The following is a 13,304-nucleotide window of genomic DNA, read 5'->3' as shown; positions in this document are numbered from 1 at the left end:
CAGCCTGTGATCCTTCAGTGCTCAGCAGATCAGCGCCAAGTTCTGGCATAAACTTTGGGTAGGAAGGATTGTCAAAGGAGCTGCCAGGAGCTAGAATATAAATATGCAAGTGTTCTCTTGTTCTGAGAAAGATAAGGATCTGAAGGTGGTGATTAGAGGGGTCCTGAAAGTAAAAGACCCCAATTCTGTCCCAGGACTAGTGTCCTCTTAGCTCTAGACTCTTTAAGCCTAGCTGGGCCAGCCAGGAAACAGGGATGTAACAGTCAGACCGCAGACTCCAGATCCCTGATTTATCATGTTCTGGATGAGGACTCTTGAACAATTTACTAGGCTATCATTTCCTCTTTAGCTTCATCTGCCATTGAGCAGTGACATCCCTATCCAGGTTCAATAATTAGATGGATGCAAAGCACATAGTAAATGCTCAGTGAAGAGTTTCTCTAGGGAGTAAAACCAGAAGTTCTGAGATGAGATTTTTCAAAGAGCTGAGTGGGGCAAAGGTCTACATATCTGATTGGATGAAGATTCCTGAAAGAAAATAAAATCAAAGGACTAATGCAATAAAGACATACATCCCAGCTAGTTTTATGTCAGTTTGACACAGGCTACAATGTGGAAGTATAAGCCCAATAAACTCTTTCTTCCTCAACTTACCCTTTTATCATTGCAGTAACAGAAATGCTAATATAACATAGTTGGCCCATTGTACAATTTTTGCTTTCATGTCCTATATTCATTACTGTTGCTTTGATGAAACATCGTGACCAAAGCAACTTATAAAAGAGTTTAATTGAGCTTATGATTTCAGACGATTAGAATCCAATTAGAATGAAGCAAAGACGTGGTAGCATGAATAACAGAGAACTCATATCTGAGACACAAGCCCTGGAGTTGGTGGGGGGGGGGCTGGAGAGAGAGAGACGAGAGAGAGAGACAGACAGAAAGAGACAGAGACAGAGACAAACACACACACACACACACACACACACACACACACACACAGAGAGAGAGAGAGAGAGAGAGAGAGAGAGAGAGAGAGAGAGAACATACTGGTAATGGTGTAGTCCTTTGAAACCCCAAAGAATACCCAGTGCCACATCTCCTCTAACAAGGCCACACCTTCTATCTGTTCCCAAACAGTTTCACCAAGTGGGGAACAAGTATCTAGTCATGAGAGCCTACAGAGGTCATTTTCATTAAAACCATCACACTTAACCTTCAAGATTGAGAATCACAGATTTGTTAGGGCTCTCCTGGGCTTCTTAGGAGCCTGGAAAAAGGGAGAACTAAGAGTAGAACATTCTTCCTAAACTGTCTCTGTCCCCCAGTTCCTCATATCATAAAGGACAATGCGTGACATTACTTATCCTAACAGAAATGTAGCTAAACTAAAAGACATAGCGCATTCTCGAAAGCCTACAGGATATGAATGGACCAAGGCCACAGTGCCTTGGCTCTTCTACGTCCAAGATCTATCACTGTTTTTCCTTCTGCACACCTACTTTTTCTTGTTATGATGTGTGGAACTGAGAGTAGCTGACTCAGTCAGTTTCACATTAACTTTTGTTTTGTTTCTAGTTTTTAAAAGAAGCAGACCATTCCAAGGATATAGTTCAGTGATAGACTTCCTGCCCGGTATACACAGGGTCCTGTGTTCAATCTTGAGTAATGGAAAAAACAAAAAAAAGGATCTAGGTACAATAGACGATTGTGCCATGGTGGTAAGTACATACATGGAATCTAGGCACTCAGGAGACTGAGTGACTCTCTAGCCAGCCTGGGCTGTGGACAAATGAAAACAACAATATAGTCACTAGCCAACCAACCAGCCAAAAGAGGTTCTATATTCCTAAATCCAAAGGCTCAGGAGAGGTAGTTTTCTGCCCTGGCTTCTGCTTTATCGCTGGTTCTGGTGTTGCCAATTAAAGTTGTGTGTACTAATTATGCACAACTCAAAAGTTTAAGACAGGAAACAGTAGGAGAGTGGAGAAACAAACATCAGATAATAAAAGGAGAGCATGAAATGCTCAATGAACACTGAAAAGACATGTATCTTTATTACTGTTCAGTTAAAATGCAAATTAGAATAACAATGCAAACCTAATACTTTTTGGACTATCAGATTGACAATAATAAAAAAAATAGGTAGATCTGTAAGATATCTTAGCAGGTAAAGGCACTTGCCAAACCTGATACCGCACGTTGGATGTGGAGAAAACACATGGTTAAAGGAAAGAACTGACTCTACAAGTTGACCTCTGACTTCCACAGAGTGCCATAGCATACACATACACACATACATTCTCTCTCTCTCTCTTTCTCTCTCTCTCATATGCAGGCACATACATGCATACAAAATCTATCAATCCATCAATAAGTTCATATAAATAAAGGTGGTTGCAAAGTTAAAGAATAGAAAATATTTTGTTGGTATGCGATTGAACATTACGTTTTGTGATTTAAAATGTGTATAACATCAACCCAGGGAGTTTACTTATAAGAATTTACCATAAGAGTGTATTGACTGGTTTTGTGTGTCAACTTGACACAAGCTGTTGTCAACAGAAAGGGGGGAGCCTCAGGTAAGGAAGTGCATTTTCTCAATTAGTGATCAATGGAAGCAATACAGCACAGAAGAGTGGTTCTGGATTCTATAAAAATGCAGGCTGAGCGAGCCATGGGAAACAAAGCTAGTAAGTAGCACCCTTCATGGCTTCTGCATCAGCTCCTGCTTCCAGTTTCCAGCCCTGCTCGAGTTCCAATCCTGACTTCCTCCAATGATAGGAGGGGAAGCCATGGAATAAACCCTTTCCTTCCCAACTTGTTTTTGATCATGGTGTTGTATCGCAGCAATAGAGACACTGACTAAGACACAGAGTATGCATAGTCCTGTTAAAATTCCACAAATGCCTTTCAGAGGAAGGAGGGATTGTGGTACCAAGGATTACTCATTACAAAGGACGAGATATGTCCTCATGTAAGATGTTTATAATAGTGTCAGACCTCGTGGCCTGTGGGGGATGGTCCTGGGAGATGATGAATGAAACTCAGGGCAGTGCCATCTTTGTAGACACTGGGTCATAGCCTTCCAGAGACTGGCCTCATGTTTTACTTTTCTTATACATGTAAAGATAGTAGATGTCTTAGTTAGAGTTTCACTGCTGTGAACAGATATCGTGACCAAGGTTACTCTTATAAGGTCAACATTTAATTGGGGGTGGCTTACAGGCTCAGAGGTTCGGTCCATTATCATCAAGGCAGGACCATGGCAGCATCCAGGCAGGCATGGTACAGGAGCTGCTGAGAGTTTTCTGTCTTCATCTGAAGGCTGTAAGCAGAATACTGACTTCTAGGCAGTTAGCCTGAGGGACTTACAGCCCACACCCACAGTGACACACCTACTCCAACAGGCCACACCTTCTAATAGTGCCACTCCCTGGGCTGAGCATATACAAACCATCACAGTAGAACTTGTGACCTATGATTGTTCTAATTAATGAATTCTATTCGCTGATAAACAAAGCTCAGGGCTAGGACCTAGAGAGAGGATCTGTGATAAGCATAAGGTTAGATTCTGTTGGTGGCGAAGGCACAGTACATGGGGCCTCTCTCATAGCAATGTGTTCTACTCACTACAGGATTAGGGCCTAAATGATGACCAGGATATTGAGGGATTCAGGTGGAGGCTGATTTCTAATAAACAAGCGAAGGATCACCAGGTTGTTTGACCACATCACTCCAGCATTCCAGGCGATCAGGCATCATTTGTTTTCTTCCATCGAAGAAAGTGGGCCCCCCATGATTAACAATTCTGGTTTCTCCAACGCTTATTCTAAGATGCATTTCCTACATAGAAGCCCTAGAGCCAAAATCAAACAGAAAGCATGGACAAGAATCATCTTATTTTTTAAAACATATTTAGTGTGTGAACTATTCATAGTATACATAGTATATTCCAATCTTAAAAACAAGCAAAACCACCACCATCGCCAAACATTACTTGAGTATTTCCCCACTGGTATATAAATTCAATATGGCAGGAGTGGATGTCCTGCTAAGAGCCTGGGTTGTTAGTAGTTCTGTACGGTGGGCACAACAAAGGTCAGGTCATTCCAGCCCCTGTAAGTACATTAATGCACCTATAGTTGGAAAATTTGGCTTACCTATAACTGAATGCCTTCTCTTCTTTTACAGAGGACTTTATAGAATTCAACAGAACTCTTTGTAAAAGCCCAGGAATAATACATAGTTATATTTACATATGAAAAGAGGAGGCAAGGGAATGATTGGAGTCAAGGGATAGGGCTAAGTGAAGGCAATACGTTATTTTTCCAACCATGAAATGAGCCAATTCCAGCCAGATTAGATTATATTAAACTATTAAACCAGGTTTATGGGGAAGCTGCTCTTGGGCAAGTTTATTGGTCTCAAGGATCTAGGCCAGGAAGGTCACTATGGGATTTGGGGAGAGAAAGAGCATTCATTCATAGAGAGAGAGAAGGAGGAGGAGCAGGAGCAGGAGGAGGAGGAAGAGGAAGAGGAGGAGGAGGAGGAGGAAAAGGAGGAAGAGGAAGAGGAGGAGGAGGAAGAGGAGGAGGAAGAGGAGGAGGAGGAGCAGGAGCAGGAGGAGGAGGAAGAACAGGAGGAGGAGGAGGAAGAGGAGGAGGAGGGAGAGGAGGAGGAGGGAGAGGAGGAGGAGGGAGAGGAGGAGGAGGGAGAGGAGGAGGAGGAGGAGGAGGGGCCAAAACGTCTGAATTGTGTAGAGCCTCTGGAGGAAGGGCAGCCCAGTCCCTGCCAGGAAAGTCACCACAGGGAAGTGAGAGAGAGGAATTACAGGAAGATTAGGAGGCTGACCTTGGAAAGCAGGAGGTGGTCTAGGTTACTTCCAGAAAAACACATGCTTGCTATAAATCATAGGTTTGCGTGGGTGCTTAAGGATTCTTTTAGAAGAACTTGAATGGGTTGGGAAACTAAAACTCTCACCAGGAGAATTAAAAAAAAAATCTCTTTGAATGTTTCTTTTCTTGATAGGGAAACGTTGAGTGTTCAGCACCACAGTGGGTTTCAAGGAGGAGAACCTTGCCTTGCTTGTCAGGCAACTTTAGAGAAGTCTCTCTTTCACACTCTGTGGGTTAGTCCTGATCATTTGGCACAGAGGAAAAGCAATTTCAGTGAAGAGCCTTTGTCACTGGCCACAGAAATAGTACCAATGTGGAGTTTGGAGTCGTGTGAGCATCTAGTGGATATTCTATTAGAAAGGAAGCATTTATTCACAGTTTCACTCTTTCAAGCCCCAAACACCCGGACATGCAAACTCCTGGAGTGCGATGTCAGATTTCTTCTCCTTTTAGAATGTCATCTCCTGCACCAAGCAGCTCCCTAGGGACTTCAACATTGCCAGCTCATGTAACTGCCTTCCAAATATATTTATAGTAAGGTTGGGGATAACGAATTCAAAGAGAATTGCTGGATGGTTTTTTTCATAGGAAACCTGCCAAATCCTTGATGTTAAGATAGGTCATTCCTTACGACATTATTGAGATACAAACGGTAATCATAGACCCACGGTTACATATGAGATAAGGAATCTGAACGGCCAGGAATACCGTCTGCGGTTCTGTGACTAATAAATGGGATTCTCTTTTGTTCTTTCTAAAGCCATGACTTATTTATTCATTTATTTATCTTGAACCACAGCTCAGCAAGTCTCTTTTAGCCTTCAGCCCCACATCTTCAGAGATGACAAACATTCCCTCCCTCCTTCCTTCTCACATTCCACCTCAGAGGCTCTACACTGCTTATGACTCCGGGAGGGACGGATTTCATGTCATGTGACTGTGTTCCACCAGTTTCAGCGTCTCCAACTCGAGGGTGAACATGTGATCTGAGACGGGTCGATCAGACTTTCTCCTAGGAATCTGGAATGGAGACAAAGAGGCTGAGTCATTTTGCCCGTGAGGAGCCAAACTGCAAGGTCATGCCCAGCTGGCTTGCTGCAGTCGCCAGATCTTCATGATCCTCAGAGCCAGAGGAAGCTGAGAACATGAGTCAGCAAGATCTTCAAAGAAAGGCACAAAGATGTGTCAGACAAACCCCAGAGACAAACAGGAAAGTAATTTACCTCAGGGAGGAGGAGCAGGAGAAAGTCATATTATATTTATCTTGCTGCTATAATATCTAGAAACTGTATTTTCTACAATGGATTGTTGTAACCACATCATATACCCTGCTTCCAACTAACACTCCTAGCAATCTTTTATTGAAGCTATGTGGAATTCTATAGAATTCATCTACTTCTTCCTGAGACACTTGACAATTCCTATGCAAGTTTCGCACGGCAGCTCGTGTATGAAATATCCCCTAGGAGGCAGAGGTAGCATTGGTGCAAGACCAGTGACAGGCTGGTCTACAGAGTGGGTAGGACAAACATGGTGCAAAATGAGACCTTTTTGTTAAGACAGGCTACTCTCATTGTTACTTTGGATGCTGAAGTTTTATTTCAAAACCTAGAGGACAACCCACTGACCCACCAGACACCCTACCCATCACACCACTGGTGTCCCGCAAACCCAGGTATGAATAATCAAGGTGATAAGTCTCTTCCAAAAATTAGTACCTCCTAATATTACTTGAGAAAAGTGTGTTCAGGGAATTCAAAGATATGCATTAATCCAAGAACGAAGGCTGTGAAAACACAAACAAACGATGAAACAAAGAAAACGATTCAATTTATAAAAATGAAATTAGAGATAGAATTTCAGAAGAAATGCCAAACCGAAGTAAAACTTAGTAAAAAATTTAGTCAGTGAAAAAAATTCAATGGAGGGGCTGGAAAGATGTCTTAGTGGCCAAGTCACTTATAAAGGCAGGGCAAGCAAAGACAAATCACCTGACATCTTAGTGGCGACCTTGGGAACCAGAGGGTCTTGCTTGATATTCTACAAGTCTGAAAGAACACAGATAACAACACAGACCTCTATACCAAAACTATCAGTTATAATCAAAGGGGAAATTTTTCCATAATAAAACAGATTTAAGGAATTTGTGGCCACTATGATGGCTCTATAAAGGACATTAGACAAGATATTTCCATCTGAAGAGAAGGTTAAACATATCAAAAGTGGCACAGGGAGTAAGTAAAGGTTAATCAAGAGAAGTCTAAGAAAATACATTCACAACAAAATAACAAGAATTGCTAAATAATAATTTTCAACATCAACAGTTTCAACTTCCTAATAAAGAAACACACACTAACAGACTGGATTAGGAAACAGGATCCATGTTTTTGCTGCCTCCAAGAAACACACCTCACAACCAACAATAGAAACCGCTTTAGGGTAAAAGGATGGGAAACATATTCTAAGAAAACGGAACTAATAAATAATAGACATAAATATTCCAGTATCTGATAATTCACTTCATTAAAGGAAAGAATCTACCAACAGGATACAATTCTAAACATTTATGCACTAAACTCAGGATAAACACACTAAACAAAGTATTTTATAAAATAAATATTATTAAATCTAAAATCACAGATTTATCCCAATACGATGATATTGGGTGACTCCAAAATTCCACTCTCACCAATAGACAGGTGAGACAAACACTAAATAAACTCTGAAGTTAAGTGCTATCATAAATCAAATAGATTTAACAGACATTTATAGAACATTCCACCCAAACATGAGTAATATACTTTCTTCTCAGTGGCCCATGGAGCTTTCTCCAAAGTGGATCAATATTAAAACATAAAGCAAGTTTCAACAAATGTAGGAAAATTGAAATAACACCCTGCATTTAATTTGAGCACAAAAGAACAGAGCTGGATTTAACAATAGAAACTACAGAAAGTAGAGAAAAGGAAACCAAACAACACAATAATGAATGAAAATTGGGTCAAGGCAGTAGCCTGATATAGATGTCTCTTGAGAGGCTCTGCCAGAGCCTTATTGATACAGATGCGGATGCTTGTAGCTAACCATCGGACTGAGCACAAGGACCCCAGTGGAGGAGTTAGGGAAAGGACTGCAGGAGCTAAAGGGATTTGCAACCCCCATAGGAAGAACAATAATATCAACCAACCAGAGCTCCTGGAGACTAAACCACTAACCAATGAGTACACATGGATGGACCCATGGCTCCAGTCGCATATGTAGCAGAGGATGGCATTGTCTGGCATCAAAAGGAGGGAAAGCCCTTGGTCCTGTGAAGGTCATTGCCTCAGTGTAGGAGAATGCCAGGATGTTGAGGTGGGAGAGGGTGGGTGGGAGTGGGAGCATCTTCATAGAAGTGGGGGAGAGGGTACGGGTTATGGGAGGGGGGAGGGAATAACATTTAAAATGTTAATACATAAAATATCCAGTAAAAAGGTAAACAACAACAACAAAAATGGAAAAAAAGAAAATTGGGTCAAGGAAGAAATCAAGACAAATATTTTAAAAATTTCTAGAATTGGATGAAAATGAGAACACAGCATACAAAAAATCTATGGGATAAAGTAAAGATAGTCATAGGAGAAAATTTAAAGCACTAAGTGCCCACATAAAAATTTTGAGAGACCTTATACTAATAAAATAGTGATGTGCATAACTGGAAAAATAAGAATGAACAATACCAAAAGGCAGTAGATGGAAAATACTTTGGGGCCAGAAGGGTTTTGCTTGATATTCTACAAGTCTGAAAGAACACAGATACCAACACAAACCTTTATACCAAAACTATCAGTTATAGTCAAAGGGGAAATTTTTCTATAACTAAAAGAGATTTAAGGGATTTATGACCACTATGATGGCTCTATAAATGATATTAAACAAAATACTTTCATCTGAAGAGGTTAAGCATATCGAAATCAAAGATGAAATTAATGACATAGAAACAAGCAACACAATGAAATAAAGGGTTGGTTTTTTGAAAATATTAAAAAGATTGACAAATCCTTAGCCAGAGAAAGAGAAAGAGAGAGAGAGAGAGAGAGAGAGAGAGAGAGAGAGAGAGATCACCCAAATAAAATCAGAGATGAAAAGTGAGAGTGAGACACTACCACAGACACTGAGAAAATTGAAAGACTCATAAGGACATACTCTAAAAGTTTATTATTTCTGTGTGGTTTTGTGTTCTTGTGAGACTCCTAACCATGGGACTGTGGGTGTCTCTGACTATTTTGCCTGCTCTTGAAACTTCTTTTTTCCTCCTCCTTGGTGGCCTCATCCAGCCTTGATATGTGGTGTTTGTGCCTCGTCTTGTAACTTCTTATGCTGTGTTTGGTTGATATCCCAGGGAGGCCTGCTCTTTTCTGAAGAGAAACATAGGAGCAGTGGATTTGGGTGAGGGCTTGGGGGCTGGAGGAGTAGAGGGAGGAGAGGCGGTGGTTGGAATGCATTATATGTGTGAGAGAAGAATAAAGAAGTCCAAATTCCACTACACTGGAAAATCTAAAAGAAATGGATGTATATGATATATGTGAGAAATCAAGATGGAGTAAATAATTTAAATATATCCTCAACTACTAATGAGATAGAGGCACTAAATAAAAACTTTCCAACTCAAGGAGTCCAGAACCAGGTAAATACAGTACAGAATTCTGCTGGACCTTCAAAGAAGAACAACACTACTCCTCAAATTATTCTCTAAAACAGAATAGAAAGAAACGTTTTCAAGTTCTTCAGTATTAGAAAGCCTAGCACCAAACCAGACAAAGATCAAACAAAAAAATAAAATTATAGGCCAATGTCTCTAAAGAACATACATCTAAAAATTCTCAACAAAATACTTGCAAACCAAATTCAGAAACACAACAAAAAGATTTTTCCACCAAGATACAAGTTGGCTTTTTGCCAGAGGTGCAGGGATGACTCAACATATGTAAATCAATTAACATAATCCATAAGATCAATAAACTGAATGGCAAAAATTACATAATCATCTCATTAGATGTATAGATAAGTTCTTTAACAAAATCTAACATTTCTTCATGATAAAAGTCCTGGAGAATCGAAGGATACAGGGGACTCATCTAAAAAAAAAAATGAAGGTAATATACAACAAGTCCATACTTAAATCATGCTAAGCATAGAAAAAGCCAGAGCATTGTCTCTAAAATCAAACACAAGACAAGGATGTCCATTCTCTCCAAACCTGTTCAATGCATTGCCTGAAGTCTCAGCTAGAACAAGAGTAGTGAAAGTGATAAAGGAGATTCAAACAAAAAAGGGAAGAAACCAAAGTTGTGATGTTTGCAGACAAGATGATTCTGTACATACAAGACCCCAAGTGCTCCTTTAGAAAACACCTATAGCTAATAAACACACTCAGTAGTATAGCAAGGTACAGTAGCCATCCTATATCTAAAAAGCAAAACAAAACCTTACAATAAAGACAATCAAGGAAGTGAAATACTTGTAATTTAAGACATTGAAGAAGTTAACAGAATATAGAAAGATCCCCTATGCTCATGGATTGGTAGGGTTAATGGTGTTGATATGATCTTCCGGGGCTGGAGAGGTGGCTCAGTGGTTAAGAGCATTGACTGCTCTTCCAGAGGTCCCAAGTTCAATTCCCAGCAACCACATGGTGGCTCACAACCATCTGCAATGGGATCTGATGCCCTCTTCTCCTGTGTCTGAAGATAGCTACAGTGTACTCATATACATAAAATCAATCAATAAATCTTAAAAAAATCATCCTACTAAATGTACTTCAGAAGTTGAACAAAATCACTATCAAAATTCCAACAGAACTCTTTACAGAAATTGAATAAGTAATCTCAAATTCCATACCAAAAAAAACCCCAAACCAAAACAAAAACACAAAACAAAACTTGAAACTAGCCAAAACAATTCAGGGCAATTGAATAACTCCTGCAAGTAACAACTCCCTTGATTTCAAGTTACACTTTGGAGTAAACAAAGAACTCTGCCTACAGGTTATACACCAGTAATAAAAACAGTATGGTACTGACATAAAAACAAACACTTTGATTAATGAAGTAGAACTGACAACCTTGATATAAGTTCAGGCTCCTACACCCATCTGATTTTTCATGAAGAGGTCAGAAGTACACTCTAGAAAAAAACTAGTGTCTTCAATTAGCTGTCTAGGTCAAAATAAATAGCTATGTGTGGATAAATCAACTTGGATCCTTATCTCTAACTTTGCACTAAACTCAAGCCCAAACATATCAAGGACCTCAGCATAATACCTGATAAATCTATTCCACTTGAACTTACAGACACAGAAAGATATTTTTGGACATGATTCTGGGGCATCGTCATCAAGACCAAGACTTGGCACCTCATAAAACTAAAAAGCTGTGAACAAGTAACCTATGGAATGGGGGAAAACCTTTACTCTCTAGATGTCTGAAAGAGAATATCTGGACTATACAAAGAACTAATGAAAGCAAAGTATTATGAAAACAAATAAACCAATTTAAAAATGGGATAAGGAACTAAACAGAGTTGTAAGAGGTGAAATGTAAATGCCTGGACTCGTTTTTAATTTATTTATCATCTTTTGAGACTTCATCTTACTCCAACCAGGGTGACTAATACATAAAAACAAAATGACACCAAATGCTGGCATGAATATGGGAAAATGGCATGGATACTGGAACACTTAGGGGTGTAAACTGATGCAGACACTATGGAAATCAGTGTGGTGTTTCCTCAAAAAGCTAGCAACGGGGCACCAAGAGCTGTATGTGATTCAGCTATATTACTCTTGAGCATGTACCCAAAGGATTCTATACAGATATTTTCTCATTCGTGTTCATTTCTGCTCTATTCACAATACCCAGGAAATTGAAACAACCTGGATGCCCATCAATGATGAATAATAAAGATGTAATACACTTACACAGTGAAATATTATTTGGCTATTAAAAACCAAATTATGAAATTTGCATGTAATTGGATGGGGCCAGGAACAGTCATTGTGAGCGAAGTGTAATTTAGACTCACAAACATGAATATCACAAATTTTCTTTCATGTGAAGATGCTAACATTGGATCTTTAGATAAGTCTGTTTCATTTGGAATAGCCACAGAGGTCAGGAAACTAGTAAGGAGCATTGTGGAATTGGCTTAAGGGAGGGGAGATACGAGGAGAGTCAACTAATGGAGAAGAAGGGATTAAATCAGGTAGACGATGGGAGAGGAGGGACTATAGGAAGGTTGGGTCTAACACTAAAGACTTTTTGAAAAGATCTTATGGACACCTACTATTGCACAAGTTTCCTAAAATATGTACATGTATAGAAAAAGTCTAAGTGGGGTTACTCCATAATAGGGGGCAGGAGACAATGCCTCTCTTAAGATACCAGAGGCTAGCAAATAAAAAAAAAAAAAACCCACTGTCAGAAGTGGATTTTTTCTTTTGGAATTGCTGACTGATTGGGCTCCATTTACAAAAGTTGATTCTAAGACTCTATTTTTGAAGACAATGTATATTTGCATCGAAGAACGTAAAGGGACCAGTCTGGTACTGGTCCAGAAGCTCCACCCTACTAGACAGTTTTCATAGTGCTGGAGTGAGCTATGAATACTAGCAGAGGAGAAAAGCAGTCACTATTCTCACCCAGCTTTGAACTGAAAACTATAATTGGCCTGGCAGGATACGCTCACTAGCGCTTTAGTGGCGTGGATGTTATCAGAATAACCAAACAGCTTCTGATTGGATGAGAGGCCTGTTTCACAAGATGGAAGCCATATTTGGCATTGCTATGAGAGCCAACAACCTGTGGATATGTAGGTCGTAGGCTACAGAGGAGAATTTGATAAATGGATACAGTATTAAACCAGCTCCTAAGGATACCTTTATACCCGTAAATGAGTGCATCTCTTTTTTTTTTTCTTTTTTTCAGAGCTGGGGATCGAACCCAGGGCCTTGTGCTTGTTAGGCAAGCACTCTACCACTGAGCTAAATCCCCAACCCCATGAGTGCATCTCTTAATCCTCATCAGAAAACCTTCTTGCAGTAGACAGTGATTAGCAAACACTCCCATAAGTGGTCAGTGTGCAGAGAATAAGATACAAGCAGAAAGCTCAGCTCTGAGTGGGACATCTACACCATGGCTCTTTCCACAAGGCTCAGGGATCATCATGGAACAAGTGGGGGAAAGAGTATAAGAGTAAGAGGGAGTGGGTGTTTTCTGGGCACAACAGGGAAGTTGCATAAATGAACTTACAGTGGTTGTGAAAGTAATGAACAGGGCAAGTTCAGCTTTGACAAAATCCTAACGTGGAGGGGAAGTGGTGACAAGTTGAAGAGTTATTGGCAATTGGTGGCTGCTGGGACAGAGAAAG

General features: G+C 40.1%; 1 long non-coding RNA gene and 1 other non-coding gene across 3 annotated transcripts in view; both read right to left on the bottom strand.

The window, feature by feature from the left end:
• LOC108350951 (uncharacterized) overlaps positions 1 to 13,304 on the bottom strand; it is a 33,512-nt gene that overhangs the window by 1,510 nt on the left and 18,698 nt on the right. Inside the window, exon 4 of one of the 2 annotated variants that reach the window (XR_010051779.1) lies at positions 3,227 to 5,918. The exons of the other annotated variant lie outside the window; for it this stretch is intronic. This is a non-coding gene — a long non-coding RNA (uncharacterized LOC108350951). The remainder of the gene's footprint in view (positions 1 to 3,226; positions 5,919 to 13,304) is intronic. 2 annotated transcript variants of the gene reach the window in all.
• Trnav-aac (transfer RNA valine (anticodon AAC)) lies at positions 12,858 to 12,930 on the bottom strand. Its single transcript has one exon. It is a non-coding gene; the product is annotated as a tRNA-Val (tRNA).

This window comes from Rattus norvegicus, chromosome 5, assembly GCF_036323735.1.
Source record: "Rattus norvegicus strain BN/NHsdMcwi chromosome 5, GRCr8, whole genome shotgun sequence".
Lineage (NCBI taxonomy): Eukaryota > Metazoa > Chordata > Mammalia > Rodentia > Muridae > Rattus > Rattus norvegicus.
The sequence above is the reverse complement of the archived record's forward strand: the minus strand, read 5'-3'. Positions and strand labels throughout refer to the sequence as shown.